The sequence below is a fragment of the Carassius auratus genome, unplaced genomic scaffold (assembly GCF_003368295.1).
Source record: "Carassius auratus strain Wakin unplaced genomic scaffold, ASM336829v1 scaf_tig00032032, whole genome shotgun sequence".
Classification (NCBI taxonomy): domain Eukaryota; kingdom Metazoa; phylum Chordata; class Actinopteri; order Cypriniformes; family Cyprinidae; genus Carassius; species Carassius auratus.
The window spans coordinates 1-17,517 of NW_020525969.1; the positions used below are offsets into that span (position 1 = coordinate 1).

A 17,517-nucleotide genomic window follows, 5' to 3' on the forward strand; every position below is an offset into this window, starting at 1 on the left:
TTTATAGTGTTAAAAACTAGACAGAGCACAAAAAAAACTGCACAGAATGACTCAATAGTCGAGATTAATAAAAGCTTTAAAAGTTGGATTTTTAAAACATCCCCTAAATGTGTGTGCGTTGTATGTAATGACAGTGCTTTAAAATGCAACTTAAAAAAAAAAAAAAAACTGTAACTAGCACCCTAGTAAATGATGAATAAATAAAAGTGATGCATGCAGTCAACATGCCATTTAAAGCATCTAAAATTGTAAAAAAAAAAAAAAAAAAAGTAAACCACTTAAATTAGGTGTTGGCTAGCTAAACAACCACGACTTATCTCTAATATTTTTTTACAAAATTGTTTTATATATATATATATATATATATATATATATATAATATATATATATATATATATTTATATAATGTTTGTTTTTCTACAGATGAGGAACACATACATTGTGAAGGACACTTTTACAATCAGAGAAGGTCACAACTCAAAACATACAGGTTACTGATTTCCAGCTCTGACCATCCTGTTTCTCTGTTTATAGTTTAGTGCTATGTTATAAGGGAACGCTGGTCTGGTGAGCGTCAGCCAATGAACACAGAGCTTTCAGCACCAGCTGCACACCTGACACACCACTGCTCACTCTTGGTTGTCTCTTTTCCCATCTTGCCTGCATGTTCTGTTATGGGACAACATGGGGACTCACCAGTACATAGTAGTAAAGCATACAATGCCGCCAGGTGGTGGGATTACAAAAAACTTGTCTCCTATTGCTCTCCAATAGTAAAATATAAGCAGCAGATCTGGAAAAACACAGAAAGAAAAAGGCAATAAGAGTCAGAACTTCTTTAAAGAACATGAATTTAGCATACAAGTGATTTAATACATTCAAATAACTACTAATAACACGGCTTACCAATAATATACCATACATCTCAAAAGAAAACATTGATCTAGGGACATTTGCACCAAAATTCTTCTCTGTGGTCATCTTAACCTATTTCAGAGATTTTCATAAAGTCTCTGCCAACACCTTTGATTGCTGCAAGGCTATATATATATTTTTTTTTTTTTTTTTTTGAGAAGCTAACAAAAACGAAAAAACCTGCCATTAAAAAACATTTTCAAATATTGAAATGAATTTGAAAACGGAGACTAAAATAAAATATTATAATAAAAGGTCTAATTTAATTTTTATTAATAATAAACAATACCATCTCATTTGTGAATATTTGTTAATGGATTAGATAACAATAAGCAATATATTTTTACAGCGTTTCATTAATTTTGTTAAGTTAGTTGATACAAATACAACTGTTAATTGTTTGTTCAAACTTAAAAAATAAAGTATAATACTAAATGTTAAAATTAACATTCTGAAATATTGTTATCATAAAGCCTTTTCAAAAAATAATATTGGGTCTTTCTCCATCAGTCACATTTCAGCTTATGTACATTAAATACATAAATGCATTACACTGGTCAAATAATGTGCAACAAGTCAAAGGATTTTTTTTTTTTTTTTTTTTACTAAATCAGTGAATGCATTTAATAAAAAATTAATTAAAAAAATATATATATATCATCCTTCAAAAACATGACATTATAATAGAGAATCCACAGAATGATCTGCAACCAGGTTAATATGGTCAGAGACGGTAAAGCTACTGAGGCGTTTCTTTGGTAAAACTAGCCTAGCCTAAACTATCTACTAGAAACCCCCCAAAAAGCAATCAACTAAAAATTAATTTCAATTTTCAAGCTCTCACCAGATATGAGGTAGCCTGTAGTAATGCTCACGTTTATCTTCACCAGAGCAGGATCTCCCCTGTAGAGGTAAAGATGAGGACATGGCACTGAGATTACTGGAAGATCACCTTCAGTTCACAAACAGTTCCGGAAAGCATCCTGCTCATCTGTGGAGAGCAGCGCTTTCCCAGCATGCCCTGCATGCAGCGTGAGAGGTCGAGCACTCACCATACGGGGTCATGATTGACTGCCTCATCGAAGAACAGGATGTAGAGGCAGAAGAGGCCGACCAACAGGGCATGGAGCGTGGACACAGTCCTGCAGAGACGCAAAAGGTTTTATGACTTGACAGCAGTGTTAACAGTGGTTTGCTTCTCCCATTGAATAATGTCAAGTTGAAACAAACGAAACGGAGCGATTGGCTGCTGTCAATCAACTCGGCGCTGTGTCCTACATCTAAAGATCTCCTCCAGCTGGCCGTTCTCTTGACAGCCTGCTGAAATGAGCATTATCGCTGCCATCTTCGCCTCTTGCCAGTTTCTATACGCATATGCAGACATTAGTGATTTTGAGCGACAGCTTACAGCTCGATCTCTACAGTGTAATCTTCTGATAAGTCATTTAACAGGGAAATAACTGAAGCACCGCTGCGAATCCTCTGGTGATATTTAACAAGCTGCCTGTTTAGAACGGTTATTATAGTTTTAATTGTATTGAAGCTTTTATTCTAAACAAATGACTCTTATGAACTAGTGGATCAGTACGAACAGTTATTTTCAGTGAATCAAAGCATTCATTAAGGAATCATTTGATGAAGGAATCATAAATGAAAAGCCGTGTTTCCACTATCGAGCTTAAACCGGACGTGCTAGTGTGTGCCAGGGCCAGTCGCATGCGTTTCCACTGTCACTTCCGGGGCTTGATCGTGCCTCGCCGGGGCTTCCCGATGTGTATCATCAAAATATAATAATGATTTTAGTTCGGGAGCTTTTATAAAAAATGAGAGTCTGCGCTGCAGATCATTTCAGAAAGCTAACAGCTATAACACCAGCATTAAACACTTTTTAAAAAAAGTAAAGCTCAAAACTCACTTTCAGTCAGCAGTGAGTCTTTGAAATAACTTGATCCAATGTGGATTATGATCACCATACAAGGCAGAAATATTTATAAGCGATGCAAAAGTCTGTGCACGCATAAACATGGTAAATATGACAGCTTGAAGAAATCAGACATCAGCTTCTTATTCTCTATCACAATAGTGTATTTATTTAGTAACTTATATTATCTGTCACAAGCCTCGTCTCGAGAGTTTAGCTCCACGTTGCCTATCATAAAAAAAAATATTATAATTTTTGTTCGGGAGCTTTTATAAAAATACAGATATTATCATTCATTCTAAATATGGCGACTCGACTAAATAAGCAGGCTATTTTCATAAGCGTTAAAAATAAATAAAATAGAAATAAGTGTATTTATGTGTGATTAATTTTGAGTCCTGATAAATTAAATCAATATGATCAATGTATCACTTATTCTATAGTTAAAACATCGATGCTTTTGAATTTGAATATATAACAAAGCATGCAAACAAACAGCCGCTTTTATCATGTTCGTTTTGTGATCGCGCATGTTCCAGTGACTTATTTCTTAGTTTTCTGATAACTTCTCTTTGTTGGTGAAACGTTGTTCTGAGAGGCGTGCAAAGGGCGTGTTTTAGTGACCCGCAGCGGAGCTTCAGGCCCTGACTGTGGAAACCCTGCGCTATTCTGGCCTCGGTGCTGCTGGCTCGAGGCTATGAGCCCCGCCGGCCCGCTTTAAGTCCTGGCTCGCACTGGTCCGACAGTGGAAATGCGGCTATTGAGTCTTTTGACCCAGTTCTTCTTAGTAAATATATAAAAATAAAAAAAATAAAACTGTGTAATATGATTTATTAACAAATGACTTGTTGGTTTAAGTAAAGCATTCAGTATGCGGAGATATTCCAATTGATTTCTGACCAAAAGTTCTTTTTAATGAACCAAACCCACACCCTGCAACCACAGTAGTCCAATCCCTAAACAACTCTTTATAATATATTATATAAATATATAAATTATATAATTTATTTTTTGTGAATCAAAACCACACAGGTTGACCTGTTTTCTAAATGATTCCTGAACAAATTTGTATTTTGAGCTGGACCTTGTTAGCAAGTCAAACATATACAGTGCAACTAGTTATGTGTATTCAACTCCAAAATTAATTAGTCTTCCAAGTCAGTTCTTTGAATGAATCAGAACCACACCGTGCAACCAGTGCAGTCCGATTCCTAAACACATGACTCTTGTGAGTCAGTTCTTTTTAGTGAATCAAACACATACAGCTTACAGTTACTCTTTTAAACTTAAGGAACACTGAAAATGAGAAGGTAATACATGGAAAGAGAAATGCAGAACTAGTCCCAGCACTCCAACAGACGGCACAAATCATGTTTGTGTACCTTGAGTTCCACTCGATCTTCTGTTTGTGGGAGAGTTTGAGGAAGCCAGGGCTGATTCTGGACGATACCCAGGGGCTCACGCTGTGAAAAAGCCACTGGAAAGTGCAAAAACTCACCACCGAGATGAGCAGGATCAGCTGGCTGAAGGGGTCCATGGCCACCCGACCCCACTGAAAGAGAAAGAGCAGAAAAACACTTTAGAATAAGACACGAACATCAATGTCCCGTTGAAATCACACGACGGAAAACTCACCGTTCCAGGAGAAAAGCAAAGTAAATGTTTAACAGACATGCCCTCTACCATTACTGTGCTAGCAAAGGGAAACGAGGTGATGCAAAACCCACGTTTTTATCTGCACTCATAAAACGAATAAAGGCTGTGGGAAGTGTCACAGTATCAGACCTCTCAGACTTAGTTAAAGCATCATATTGGTTGATATTATTGCTGCCAGGAGTGATGCAAGACTTGGTTGACCATTCCAAAATCTCAGACGTGTTACACATAATGGTTGGACAACTGTTCTGGAGTCAAAAGTGGGCTTCAGTGTCATAAATGGCATTAGACGTTATCCTTTATAAAAGTACTGTATGTACAGATCATATTGAGCTTAGCTCTAAATGTCAACCTTGTCCTCGTCATGTTTTCAAACAGTTTCTCTTGCAGTCTGGTGCAGTGATTGTGCACCAGAAAAACATGTCCCCTTTGAGGCACAAAGTTAGAAAGCAGTGATCCATAATGATAAACCTTGGGCTAAAATAATCACAGCGTTTCAATCATTCAGCACAAAGAGCAAAAGACATACAGTAGATCGAATTCATGCTCGCCTGCGCTTTTCTCACTTCCTGTACAAAGTGTCTTTCATGCACTCAGGGGGAAAAAAGGTACAAAATTCGTAACTGGAGCAGTAACTAGTAATGTATACCATTTAAGTACAGATATGTATTATTTAGGTAATACTATATGCATCTTTAAGTTAACATCTTGCATCCTTTAGGGGTAAATCAGGTACAAAGGTGTACCTTCTGAAAAGGTAGCATCCCAGTGGCAACTTTTGTACCTTTTTTCCTGCAAGTGTATATGGTTAATCATCTGAGGAAAAAGGCACTGGGTTAATGTTTAAATGGTTAGCTGGACTAAATCTAGTTAGAGGTTAGACCATATCAAATATCACATCACTTGATTAAACCTTTCATCTGTAAACAAGCATTTAATTCACTGTATCATTCAATAATTGGCACTACAACACATTAAAATAATAAAATAATAATAACAATATATATATCATTTATATAATATTTCACAATTTTACTAATATCAGTACATATATATCCTTGAGACCGGGAAATTCAAGAAACCTCAAGGAAGAAGGGTTGTTTTACAAGACATCTTCCACAAGGCATCTAATAGCTCATAACATCTCCTGCTGATCTACTTTCAAGACCTCTGGCCCATAACAGCTAATGGAAAACATGAATCGCACTCTTACCTGAGGCTAAAAGTGTTCAAAGCACGAGAGAAAAACACAAAACATGAACCCATTGCACTGAGAGTGTAGCGAGAAGAAACTGACACACTTTTGAAAACCAGGAAATTGGACTTTTGTGGCTTTTAATCGGTTTACTAGCTTTAAGGTCATCTACACTATAAACCTTCAGCAGAGAAACAATAATTACAAAAAACAACTAATGAATATCCACTCAACATTGACACATCAATGGCAGATGTAGCCGTTAAACCATCATCTGCAGCACACAGTCTCTAATGTTTTTACATGTCACAACAAGCAGACTTCCAACGGTCATGAAAGGAGATCTGCATATCAGCAGAGATGCAAATGAAACAAATGAGGTCATTCACACAGGAGGTCATTCACACATCCTCACATGCCTTAACTTGCTCATTATTGCTAAAACAAACAATAGCCAATCCCACCTCCCTAAATTCAATATTCAATATCCCAAAAGGTGAAGTGTGTCATTTCTTCACCACTAGTGGTAACAAACTGTAGGTTTCCCTACACCAGTCTCCCAATGAGTGGACAAAAAAAGCGGTTCCACCCCAAAATACCACTGGTTCAGCAAATGTGTCTACATTGGGTTAGTTAAAGAGCCAGTAAGATGAAAATTCTAAGCTTCCTATCACTGTTTATAAGTCCTTTACATTAGGTTTAAATCCATCCAAGGTTAAAAAACATTGTCATTTTGTCAAAATATCATTTTAAAATTACCTCAATTCTCAGAGATCCCCAAACGGTTCGCGCGAAGCTGTTCAAAAGATTCAGTTTCCTTAAACCTCACCTTTCGATAGCATACTGTGTTCTGATTGGTCAACATAAGCAGTTTGGATTGGTTGTTCCGCACACACCTCCACGGTAAACTATGCGTTAGCATCTGTTTGGGGTGAATTATGTCTTATTCCTCTCATCGCGAAGCAAACAGTAAAATAAAAAACTTGAACAGTCTCGCTGCTTTTTCTTCTGTGTGTGTGTCACATTGGATATAACGAAGGGAGACATGAAAAACAGACATCGCGTTGTTTTCATATGGATTACTTTATCACAGAATATCTGTTAGCAGCACTTGTTTAGTTTTAAAGAAGACATGTCAAACTTTCTTTAGATATATCTCTCATGTCTCTTCGTTGAGTATTTACGGAGTTACACTTCATTTTAATGACGTGTTTGTACATGACAATCAGCACAAACAAAGGCTGCAGACAGCACACATACTGATAAGATGCTCGGGAGAAAACTTCATAATCATAATTCGCGTTGTGATTCGGAGATGCTCATTGTTCTAAATAAAGTTGGTAATGAACCATCTTTTATGGCCAAACGCTTTGAAAATCCCGCTGTACTCACCGAGATTAGAAAAGCAGTCATCAGTGAAATGTTGTGAACACAACAAAAGGGATTTGTTGTACTGCTCTGGTATTGTGGTGAAAATGAATTTTAGCCATTGGTTCTTCTGATCTTCATTCTTTGGCAGTGAAAATAAAACAAACGGTCTCCTCGACATGATGCTCTCACACCAACCAGAGCGTCTGTGTGTGGGGGTGGGGCATGTCAGAGTTACGTTTCTCCCAAGACAGTAGGCGCAGATTATTATGCAAAGTGTTCCTAGTGACGTACATAGAGATGGGCAAAAGATTTGAAATCTATAACGACTCGTTTCAGCGATTCAGAGTCGACTCCTTACTTTAGAAGCCAGTAACTTTATAAATCGTGTACTTTTTGGTTTAATTACTTTGCACATCGTTTACACTGATGGACAGCTACATCATACACTGTAATACAGGTAATTTTTGATTTCCCATTTGTGTGGCTCTTTAAAGAGAGAATTCAACGCTGGCAAGACAGGCTTGACAAACTTGGCTGTGTCTATGCACTAGAAACACAAAATTATTTTTTAAATTGCTGCTACATGACTAGACAAACAAGAGAAAGAAAAGCCCTGAAGCGGTCCAATGATTTCCGGATAATGCAAAAAATGCGTTTTGTATCATCCAGCAGATTTTTGCTGACAAATAAACAGGAATCAGGGTGCAGGAAACTAGTGGTACACTAGTTTTTTTTTTTTTTGCAGAGAAGTTGTCCTGTTTGTTATGATTGTAGACGCAAGCATAATCTATAAATCATTGATTACAAACAAACTATACCGTGCTATATTTATTAACTTCAATTTATGATGTGTAGTTAATGTAAAATTAGCATTGCCCGGTCTTTATTTAAGAAAATTATTCTGAATGTGCAAAACCTTACAAGATTACAGAATGCACTGTTAGTTAGCATTTACTTCCTTTTTATTTTATATTTTTTTTAAACATTTCTTTATTTGTGAAAACTACTATAGGTGTACTACAGAATCAAGAAGTTTATCAAGTTACAATATTTTGCAATTAATTTTCTAATTTATTAAAATTAGAAAATGTATTAAATTTAATTGTAGCAACTGGTATGCATGTTATTTAAACGAAATGGTGTAATATAATTAATATCAACTTTATAGCAGTCATCACAAAATCCATATCAGCCAACCACTATACACACTGTAACAAAGCTGGTCGAAAATCTGCAAACTTATCTAATGAACACATAACAAGAATTAAAGCGGTCATAATCAATGGAGTTGCAGTCAACATTATTTCGGACATGGTCAAACAGCTAAACTAAGAGACTTTGACATCAGCACATCTCCTCATGTGGCGATAAGAGTCAAAAAACATGCGGTCTCTAAATTTAGATGTTCCTTATGTAGCAATAGGCAACATGCACACATAGAGGAGGGGTGAGGGTGGGTGTACTATAGTTCCTATACGGGTGAAGGGCAGATGTCCAAAGAGGCCATAAAGCAATAGTAACAGGAAGTTCAGCAGTTTTCACAGATGAACAAGGGTGATTGCAGGTTTTCTGCTCCGTGTACATGTATCTCATTTGTGAACATGCAGTTTAAGAAACTAAAAGCCAATAGTAAAAACTTTTGAAAAAAAATGTATGACTGGGTAGATTAACATGCTTTCCTTACTGGTGCACAGGTTTGTCATGTGGGTGGCAGATCAAAGCATTGACAAAGCTGCACTGCTGGCATGCTTTAGTTTAGTGCATTGAGTAAATGCATCATAGATTAAGAGAAGCAGTGCTGCCTTATGAATGAAAGATCTGCTGCGTAAAGAAAGGCTCATAGAGCAGCATAATGGATGGATAGCTAAATGGATGCTTTATTAAACCCATGAGGAAACTGCAGTGCAAAAGCAGCCTGACACAATCTACCAAGTACACAAGCAAACATATGTATACAGAAAAAAAAAAAAAAGTTTTTTTTTTTCCTTTTCTTTTTTAAAGGCCTGAAAAAACACGATTTAGAATTTGTTTTTGTTTTTTTTACTTATCACACTATCAAATATTGGCCTATATGCTTTATGGCAGATACCATGGTATAATGATGGTATCTGATGTCAATACCATTGTAGTTTCATAAAATTGATCAATGGATTGCAGATCTATTAATTACAAATTTGTTTTTGTCTTCGTTTTTGTCAGCAAAAGAATTTTTAACATTGCTTGAGTTGTACCACATGACATTTAAGAGCCAATCAAATCAAACCTTTAAAACAAATTGCATCAATGTTTTCCAAAACAATGCATGACTACAAATATTACATTTCTAAGAACATTACATGATTATAAAAGAACAAAATAAATCATTTTAATTTGGTATCTGTATATACTGTACACACATCACAGCTCTCAAAACTGAAAGTAAACCAAAATAAGGAAGAGCAGAATAAAAGACCTCAGCAGAAAATAAGTTTTTAAAAGTCAGAAACTTTTCTTTTCTTTTTATGAAAAATGCCGAATACGTTAAAAAAGTTTGCATTTAGCATGTCCATTAAATACAGAGAAAATTAATGTTTTCTATTCGCAAACCTGAACAAATGTTTCCCTTCATACTGACAAGTATTTTCACCGTAGACTCGCACGCATGAATATAAATATTCAAATATTCCACTCAGAGTTTGGCTTTTAGATGATATTGAAGCCTACGTTTGTCAATAAACTCGGTCATTTAACTCCAGCTGGTGTGCAGCATTGAACCGCATTGCTTGTGTAACACATGCACACATATAATTGTATACATTTGTGCTTAGATGAACATTTTATTAAGATGAATGCTTGCTGAATATACATCAAAAACCGCAATTCAGCACTGACAGCCTGTAGACACAAATCCTGAATCACATCTCTACTAAAGCTATGTAAAAAACATTGCGATGGACGGATATTGACTCGTGTTATCAACATGCCTGCTGCTTTCTTTAGGCCAAATCATAACGCAATACTGACTGAAAACACAACGCTTGTGCATAAAAATATGATCTAATATAACGAAATACATGCGTTAACCATATGTTTACCTCTTATCGATCATCAATGGTATCGTCTGCTGGCTAGTTGTGCATGGTGTCTGAAAACATGGTCTGATATGAAACAAATCCTTGTTTTTCGTCAATTAGACACATGCATGATTTTCCTCCCTCCACGGCGATATGAAATGCATGATTTCATATCAAACAGATAAAACTGGTGGTCCTTATAATAATCTCAATCTGCGATCCGAGTGGGTTTTATAGCGCGCGTCGTTGAGAGCATGTTGAGAATGATTGCTGTATGTGGTGGTGGAAGTAAGGGAACGAGAGGATCCAATTTCAGCTTCATTCTTAAAGAGATATTCACACACGGATATTGTCATCTGTTGTGGTGGGAAGTTTGATTCATCAGCGAGTCGAGTCTTTTAAATGTATTCACTAACAGGATTCATTCAGGGGCCGTTTCTGCAGGTTATCGTTACACCAGTAAAATTAGGTGGCAAAAAAAAAAAAAAAAATCTTTGTGACTGAATCATTCTCTCAACTAATTTGTTTAAAAAAAAAAACAGTCTTCAGGAAATGTAATAAGTATTTTCCCTGCAAAGAAAAACTCTCCTCCATTAGTCCGCTGCCAGGGTTTCATCGAGCTTCGTTTAGTAGATCCAACCAATGTGATGCTTTCTTACAGTCCGCTATTGGCTCGTGAGTCAGGAAAAGAGTCAGTGCCTAAGTGAACGAAAAAGTTAAAGGGTTAAAGGGTTAGTTCACCCCAAATTGAAAATGATGTAATTAATTATTCATCCTCATGTTCCGAGCTCAAATTAAGATATTTTTAATGAAATCTGAGAGCTCTCTGATAGACAGCAATGCACCAGCAATGTCCCATTCCAGAAACATAGCAAGGACACCGGTAAAACAGTCCATAGCCCCTTTCACACTGCACGTTGGACCCGGAAAATTAACTGGTCACCTTCTGTGTGAATGCAAACACGTCCAGGATTAATTCAGGATTGAACCCGGGTCGGGGACCTAGTAACATTGCCGGGTTCAGTCCCGGAATGAGCTCTATGTGAACAAAAGCCAGAACCAATGCTGTAAAAGGTGTGACGTAATGATGACACTTTTAGCGGGTGTTTTGAAGGCAGATCAATGTTTGCAACTAAAAAAATATGTGCAAACTGTAATAAAGAAGAGATCAGTTAGCTCCTCACTATCCGTGCTGAATCTGAGATCCTTCGCCACAGCTTAAGTGAAAGTTAACGCACTTTCACATCCTGATGTCACGTGTCTTTACGGGACCATTACGGGTTGTGTGTGAAACACAGTCTATGGTGTGAATGCACGCACATATTTTTGGTAATCACTGGCAGTGTGAAAAGGGCAAAATCTAATGACCCGGGAACAATTGCCGGGACATATTACACATGTATTTTCCGTAATGGCAGCGTGAAAGGTGCTCATGTGTCATCAGTGGCTCAGCTTCAATTATATGAAGCTACGAGTCCAGAATATGACATCAGTGCTCATGTGACATCAGTGGCTCAATTTCAATTATATGAAGCTACGAGTCCAGAATACTTTTTGTGCACAAAGAAAACAAAAGAACATAATTTATTCAACAATTCTACATTAACAATTCTTAATTAAATTATGTTGTGTCATTTTGGGGTAAACTATCCCTTTAAGAGTCGAGAACAATTTGCTCACCTAAAAGATGAATTAGACACAACCTATTCGTTCACGACACTCGTGAATACCTCTCTTTGATTTTTGTTGTTCGTAAATGTAACTAAGCACTGAAATTTTAAAGTTGATGCCAGGAGTCTTTTTCTTCAGAGGATTAACTTGCACGGATCAATCGGTTACATCAAGACTAGCAATGTGCTATTTTGATTTCATGTGGACTTTAATAATAGTATTAGAACATTATTTAGTACATCCCCAAGTATAAAGGTTCCTTTTGGTCATTTTTGTTTTTCTCTTTTTTCTGCCATAAGCAGGACATATTTAGATGATCATCTGGAAAAATTTGAGCCATTTTTATTTTTGTCCCAGACAGCTAAAAATAGCTAGGTCAGAACCACACACCACTGCACTCCAACCACATGGCAAACTATTTAATGAAGCACCGTCCATCAGTACTCTCCTCTAATCGCCTTTCTTATTATTCGGATATTTTTAGGAAATATTTTTCAATTTTTCCCCCCATTCATGAAAATGCTGGATAGCAGGTAAAAGGGGTTTCCCACAGATGATCCAAGCTTTGTCAGAGATTAAAGTTTCTTTTAAAAATGGAAAATAATTGTAGCTATATTTGGTGATTTTAAAAAGCCCTAGTTATTTTCCCACACCAGGCCACTTCACAAAAGACAACTGCAACTTTTAAAGCTACTTTTCAGAAACTTGGATTATAATTTAACCTGATGTTTGGTATATAGCCTACACACAAAGTTCACATTATATTGACCGAACAAACAGGTGGGCTGTTCAAATGTTGACCCCCTGTGGTGAATAAACTAGGGCACTAGAATAGCTCGTTTGTCACGTTTGGCAGTTTATTTCCGAAAATGCATGATAAATCCGCACCACAGACTGTGGTCCACACACAGGCAGGTGCCAAACCTTTATGAGGGCAGGACAAGGTATGATTAAGCATCTGGACAGGTGCCAAGAGGTTACATTTTTTACAAATTATAAAAATGCATTTTTTTTCTACTCACCACCAGAGAGCAGTCAATCTACACAGTTCACCCCTAGTGGTGCGATTGTGATTTTGCACAGGAGCAATACAAGCACAGATTTAATAAGAGTTCTCACTTCCCATGTCCAAAGTGAGACGTCTTTAGTAATTACTGTAATCAGATTAATAAAGTACATTTAATTTTAGCATTGACTTTCACAACCCAACATGGTTCCAGATCATTCACTTCCCAAATGCCAAATCCTGTGTAAATGAAATCCATCACCACAGTGACATGATTTTCCTCCATCTGTGTCACACTCCACCCTCCACTTTATCAGGCTCCATGAGGAAAGGATTCCATCCTCCGAGGCTCTTCCTGAGGAAACAGAGAGCGGGCTGACTTAACTAACACATACAGGAACAATGAAATAGGCCTGACTTGAGTAAAAGCTGCTTTGAGCTTTATTTTATTAATAGTCTCTGTGCTGCCTGCCAATGTACAATGTGCAGTTTCTTGAACTCACAATGCCTGAAGACATTTATGAGTGTCAAATTATCTGGAATCAATTTTGGGGCCTCAGGAGGAAATCATTAGTGGATATGTTGTTGCATAAATCAGGCTCTATTTTAAGTTTCGCCAGCACTTGCATCACTGTGGATAAAATTATATTTCATAATTATATGAAACTAATTGTAAAATACAAATAATAATAATTGAAAAAAAAAGAAAGTGCTTTTTGCAAAATATGCTTTTCCAAAGCATTTATTTATTTGACATGTAGCCAAATATCTTCGACATTTTAATTAAAGTATTTAAACATTATTTAGTTTATTTATAAGCAATTTTTCCTTAAAAGTTAACTTATGTGTATAGTAATCATTAAACTGTGAATTTATATGCAATAATTTTTTTTGTATTTTTCACATATTTTTTCTTGTTTTTGTCATATAAAAATAGATATAATAGTGCTATCAAATGATTAATCGTAATTAATCACATCCAAAATAAAAGTTTTTGTTTGCATACTATATGTATATGTACTGTGTTGATGTATTATTTCTATATAAATACAAACACATAAAATATATTACATGTATATACATTTATACATTTACATCATTATATTTGATTCGAGTTATTTATTTTGTTATAGTTTAATATATTGAAAATATTTACATGTATATTCATTTATATTATTATTTTATTGTAGTTATTTATTTTATTATAGATTAATATATACATAACAAATTTTTCTTACATAAATACATGCGTGTTTTTGTGTACATATATATATATATATATTCAGTACACACTCAAAAATTATTTTGGATGTGATTAATCACAATTAATCATTTAACAGCACTAATATATATATATATATATATATATATATATATATATATATATATATACATAGTACACAACAAAGAAAATTTTACCAACTTTAGAGAGAGGCTACAGCAAAACACATCGTGTCATGATGCCAATATTGCTGAAATGGAGAAATCAGAGTAGATCCGAGGGGGGATAAAGATTTGCTCTGTCAGACCACTGGCGAAATATCAATCAGGCATCGTATACATATCAGTCGACATATTGACTGACACCAGTGGGACTCTTTACATTTGTTTAGATATTTAAAATTAGATTAAATGCATGTATGGCTATATAAATTCATTACAAACAAATATCATATATATATAACCTTTAGCAAGAACCACTAACTAATCCAAACTAGTTCTGTTCTTTCACAACAACCTAAGCAAAAACGTGATTGTTTGACCAGACGAACATTCCTCCCTTAAAGGAAAACAGGCTCAGAGTTACAGACAACCCTCTGTTTGGATCAACTCCACCTCAGTCCTGCAGTCTGAAAAAATACTGATGTGTGTGTGTGTGTGTGAGAGAGAGAGAGAGAGAAAGAGAGAGAGAGAGAGTATAAGAGCAGTGGTTTATGCATTCATAGCTAGGTTATGTAATGTTCCAGAACCTTTGCATTACTTAGACCAGTGAGGTCTGGGCTCTTCCGCTGAATTCCTCTTTAACAAAGCCATTCAAAATGGCTCATGCAACAGACTGGACTTTGTGGCACAATGCCAGCCAGTCACACCAAAAAAAAAAAAAGGTACAGTAAGAAGGTCTGTTTTTCTTTCAGTGGATTCACTGCCAAAGTGAGCGCCTATTTCCTTTCTACCACTATGTCTCAGATTTTGTTCACATGTGTGCTACTCTTCCCTCAATGTGCGAAGACATTCCTCTCTGGTTGGCGATTCATCTTTTATGGAAATTGAGAGCATGTCATAATCCCCGGGGCTGTAAATGCCTGTGTTGCTCTTGTTGTAAATCTAAAGTTAATGCATCTGCAAATGTGCTTCCATTGCTTTCATATGACATCCACCAATGCATTACATCTACACTCTTTAAAGGTTCCTAACAGAACCAAAAACAGTTTTGCAGGCATTAGAGTTCTTTTAAGTTCTACAAAGAATTTTTACAGTCCAGTTCTTTAGAAAAACAATCTATGTACTGGAATTTTAAAGAACGCAACAACCAATATCCTGATTTAAAATAAATAATTCCTGTGCTGTTTTCCGCCTGTAAATAGAACTAGTTAACTAATTGCTTGTAAAACAGAGGAAGTCGTACCTTCTTTTTATAAGCTAACTAAATATGAGAGGGTTCACATCATGCTGGAGAAATGTGGCCTGTATTGTTCAGCTTATGTCATAAAATATGTGGCATTGTTTTCAGATAGTCCAGAAACGTGCTCACCTTGCTGTAATTGCGCCTTCGTCTACCTGGGCTTTAGTAAGTTATTTTGGGGCTTTCTGGAGATAACATATAATTCCCAACTCAAATCCAGCTGTTTTAGATTAACAGGAGGTACTATAACAGAAACTCCTTTTAATTAATAAAGTAAACCTTTGGCATTTCAACATACAGCACAGTTTTCCTCCTCTCCGTCGAGAAAAGATCCATTCCTTTTAGAGTTAAGTATCTGGGGGATAAATGGAGATGGCTAGAGGCCGCTTGGTAGCATTTGAAAGGAGAAGAATCTATACTGAACTCCTGGTTCTGAAATTCAGAGGCTCGGAGCGGCCAGGGAAAGTGAGCGTTCTGCTAAAAAAAACAAAATATCCACAGGCATGTGAGGACGTCTCGGATGTCATGGACACATGGTTTCAGCTTGTATGCAGGGAAATTTAAACTGGGAGAGCAGCTATAAACCATCTGTGGTTCTCATTAAAGCCCACTTCTCAATCGTTCACCTACTATAATGATCGTAATAATGCGAAATATAAATCTAAACTGATTCAATGGTTTGGTTGAAAGAAAACTGAGGCAATCCTGTATGGATATAATAAGCATTCCTAAAGCAAACGCAGCCAGATTTTCAGAAAACGGGCAGCTTGTTTAGCTTTTTTTGCTGCTTGAACACATTTCACATTGGGCTGGAGAGACAAACAAACAATCTTCCCTCACATACTCTCACTGCTCTCTCACCAGGCCTGTTTTCTCTACTGCGAGTAATGAATTAATGGTGATCAGCAGTCACAATTCCTCGGAGCGTGTTTGTCTGTGGATCAGTGTATCTTTGTTCTTCATCCTCTCCCCGCTCTGTTCATTCCAGGCCCGTTGCAGCGAGGCTCAGCCTAAGGAACTGAGCTGGTCTGCTAATGAACTCCAGGCTGGTTCAACACGTCTTTTACTCTTTATTGTTTTTAGGTCCAGCTTGCCTCTACACAGCTGACCAAATTTATTTTTTGGGAGCTACTTTGATCTCTGTGAAGCATAAGCTCCAGCATAGCTCATATCTTGCATCACTTTTGGTTTCTTCTATCAGAATTTGTATTTTTGCAACACTTGCTATGCTTGAATCATTATTGCCATCCTGATTGGCATCTGTATCATTATTGGTAGTTCTGGTAGGTTGCCAGGTTGGTTTGGGTGCCTCCTTTAGTGTAAATCCGTGGTATTTCTGGTTTATTTTAACATCTGCTAGTGAAGAAAAGTACTTGCACAACTTTCGACAACTTCCTGTATGATTTGAGGCATAATTTATGTCTGTAGCACAAACAGTGCAGGAGGAATTACATGCTGAAGTTAAATACTTAGTGTTATGGTTTCTATGAGCAGTAATAATAGTGATGTTTGCCTTAGCAAACACCACCAACTACCTTATGACCCTCTCTGAAGTTCTGGCATAGCCTGCACAAGGTTTTGGCCCTGGGCCCCTATACTGGCACCAGGGTGGCACAGTTAGCAGCGTGATGCAGCATACAAAAGCTGCAACACCGGTTGAATTCCCGTCTGCCTTTAAAGGCTTTCAGAGGTTGCTGCGGTAACCGTATTTTTCGGACCTTCTCTCTAATTGAGTCTTGTGTTTTTGTCCCGGAGCACAAAGCGCTGATTATCCCGCTGTAACAAAGTCGGGAGGGGCAGGGGGCAGCACTGGAGTGAATGCCATTGCTTTCTCATGAAGCCGATTGGCTGTTTGCTCACTGTCCTGTACACATGGGTAGTTTTATGTGGTCCTCCCCTCATATGTGGACCCAATACTTACACAATAGCAGTTCAACCGAGTTCACTGATGCCCAGATTAAGCACTAACATGTTACTTAAATTAGTAGACTCTCGGTTCATCATTTACAACTGCAACCACTGGCGTGACTACGCATTGAAGAGAATTCTTACATATTATTGGCCTTCAAATCACTATGGAAACCAAATGTTTTGACCCAGAAAGCA

General features: G+C 36.8%; 1 pseudogene; it reads right to left on the reverse strand.

Moving 5' to 3' along the window:
* Positions 1-696: 696 nt before the first annotated feature.
* Positions 697-4,566, reverse strand: LOC113080794 (transmembrane protein 56-B-like; annotated as a pseudogene).
* Between the last annotated feature and the right edge of the window lie 12,951 nt (positions 4,567-17,517).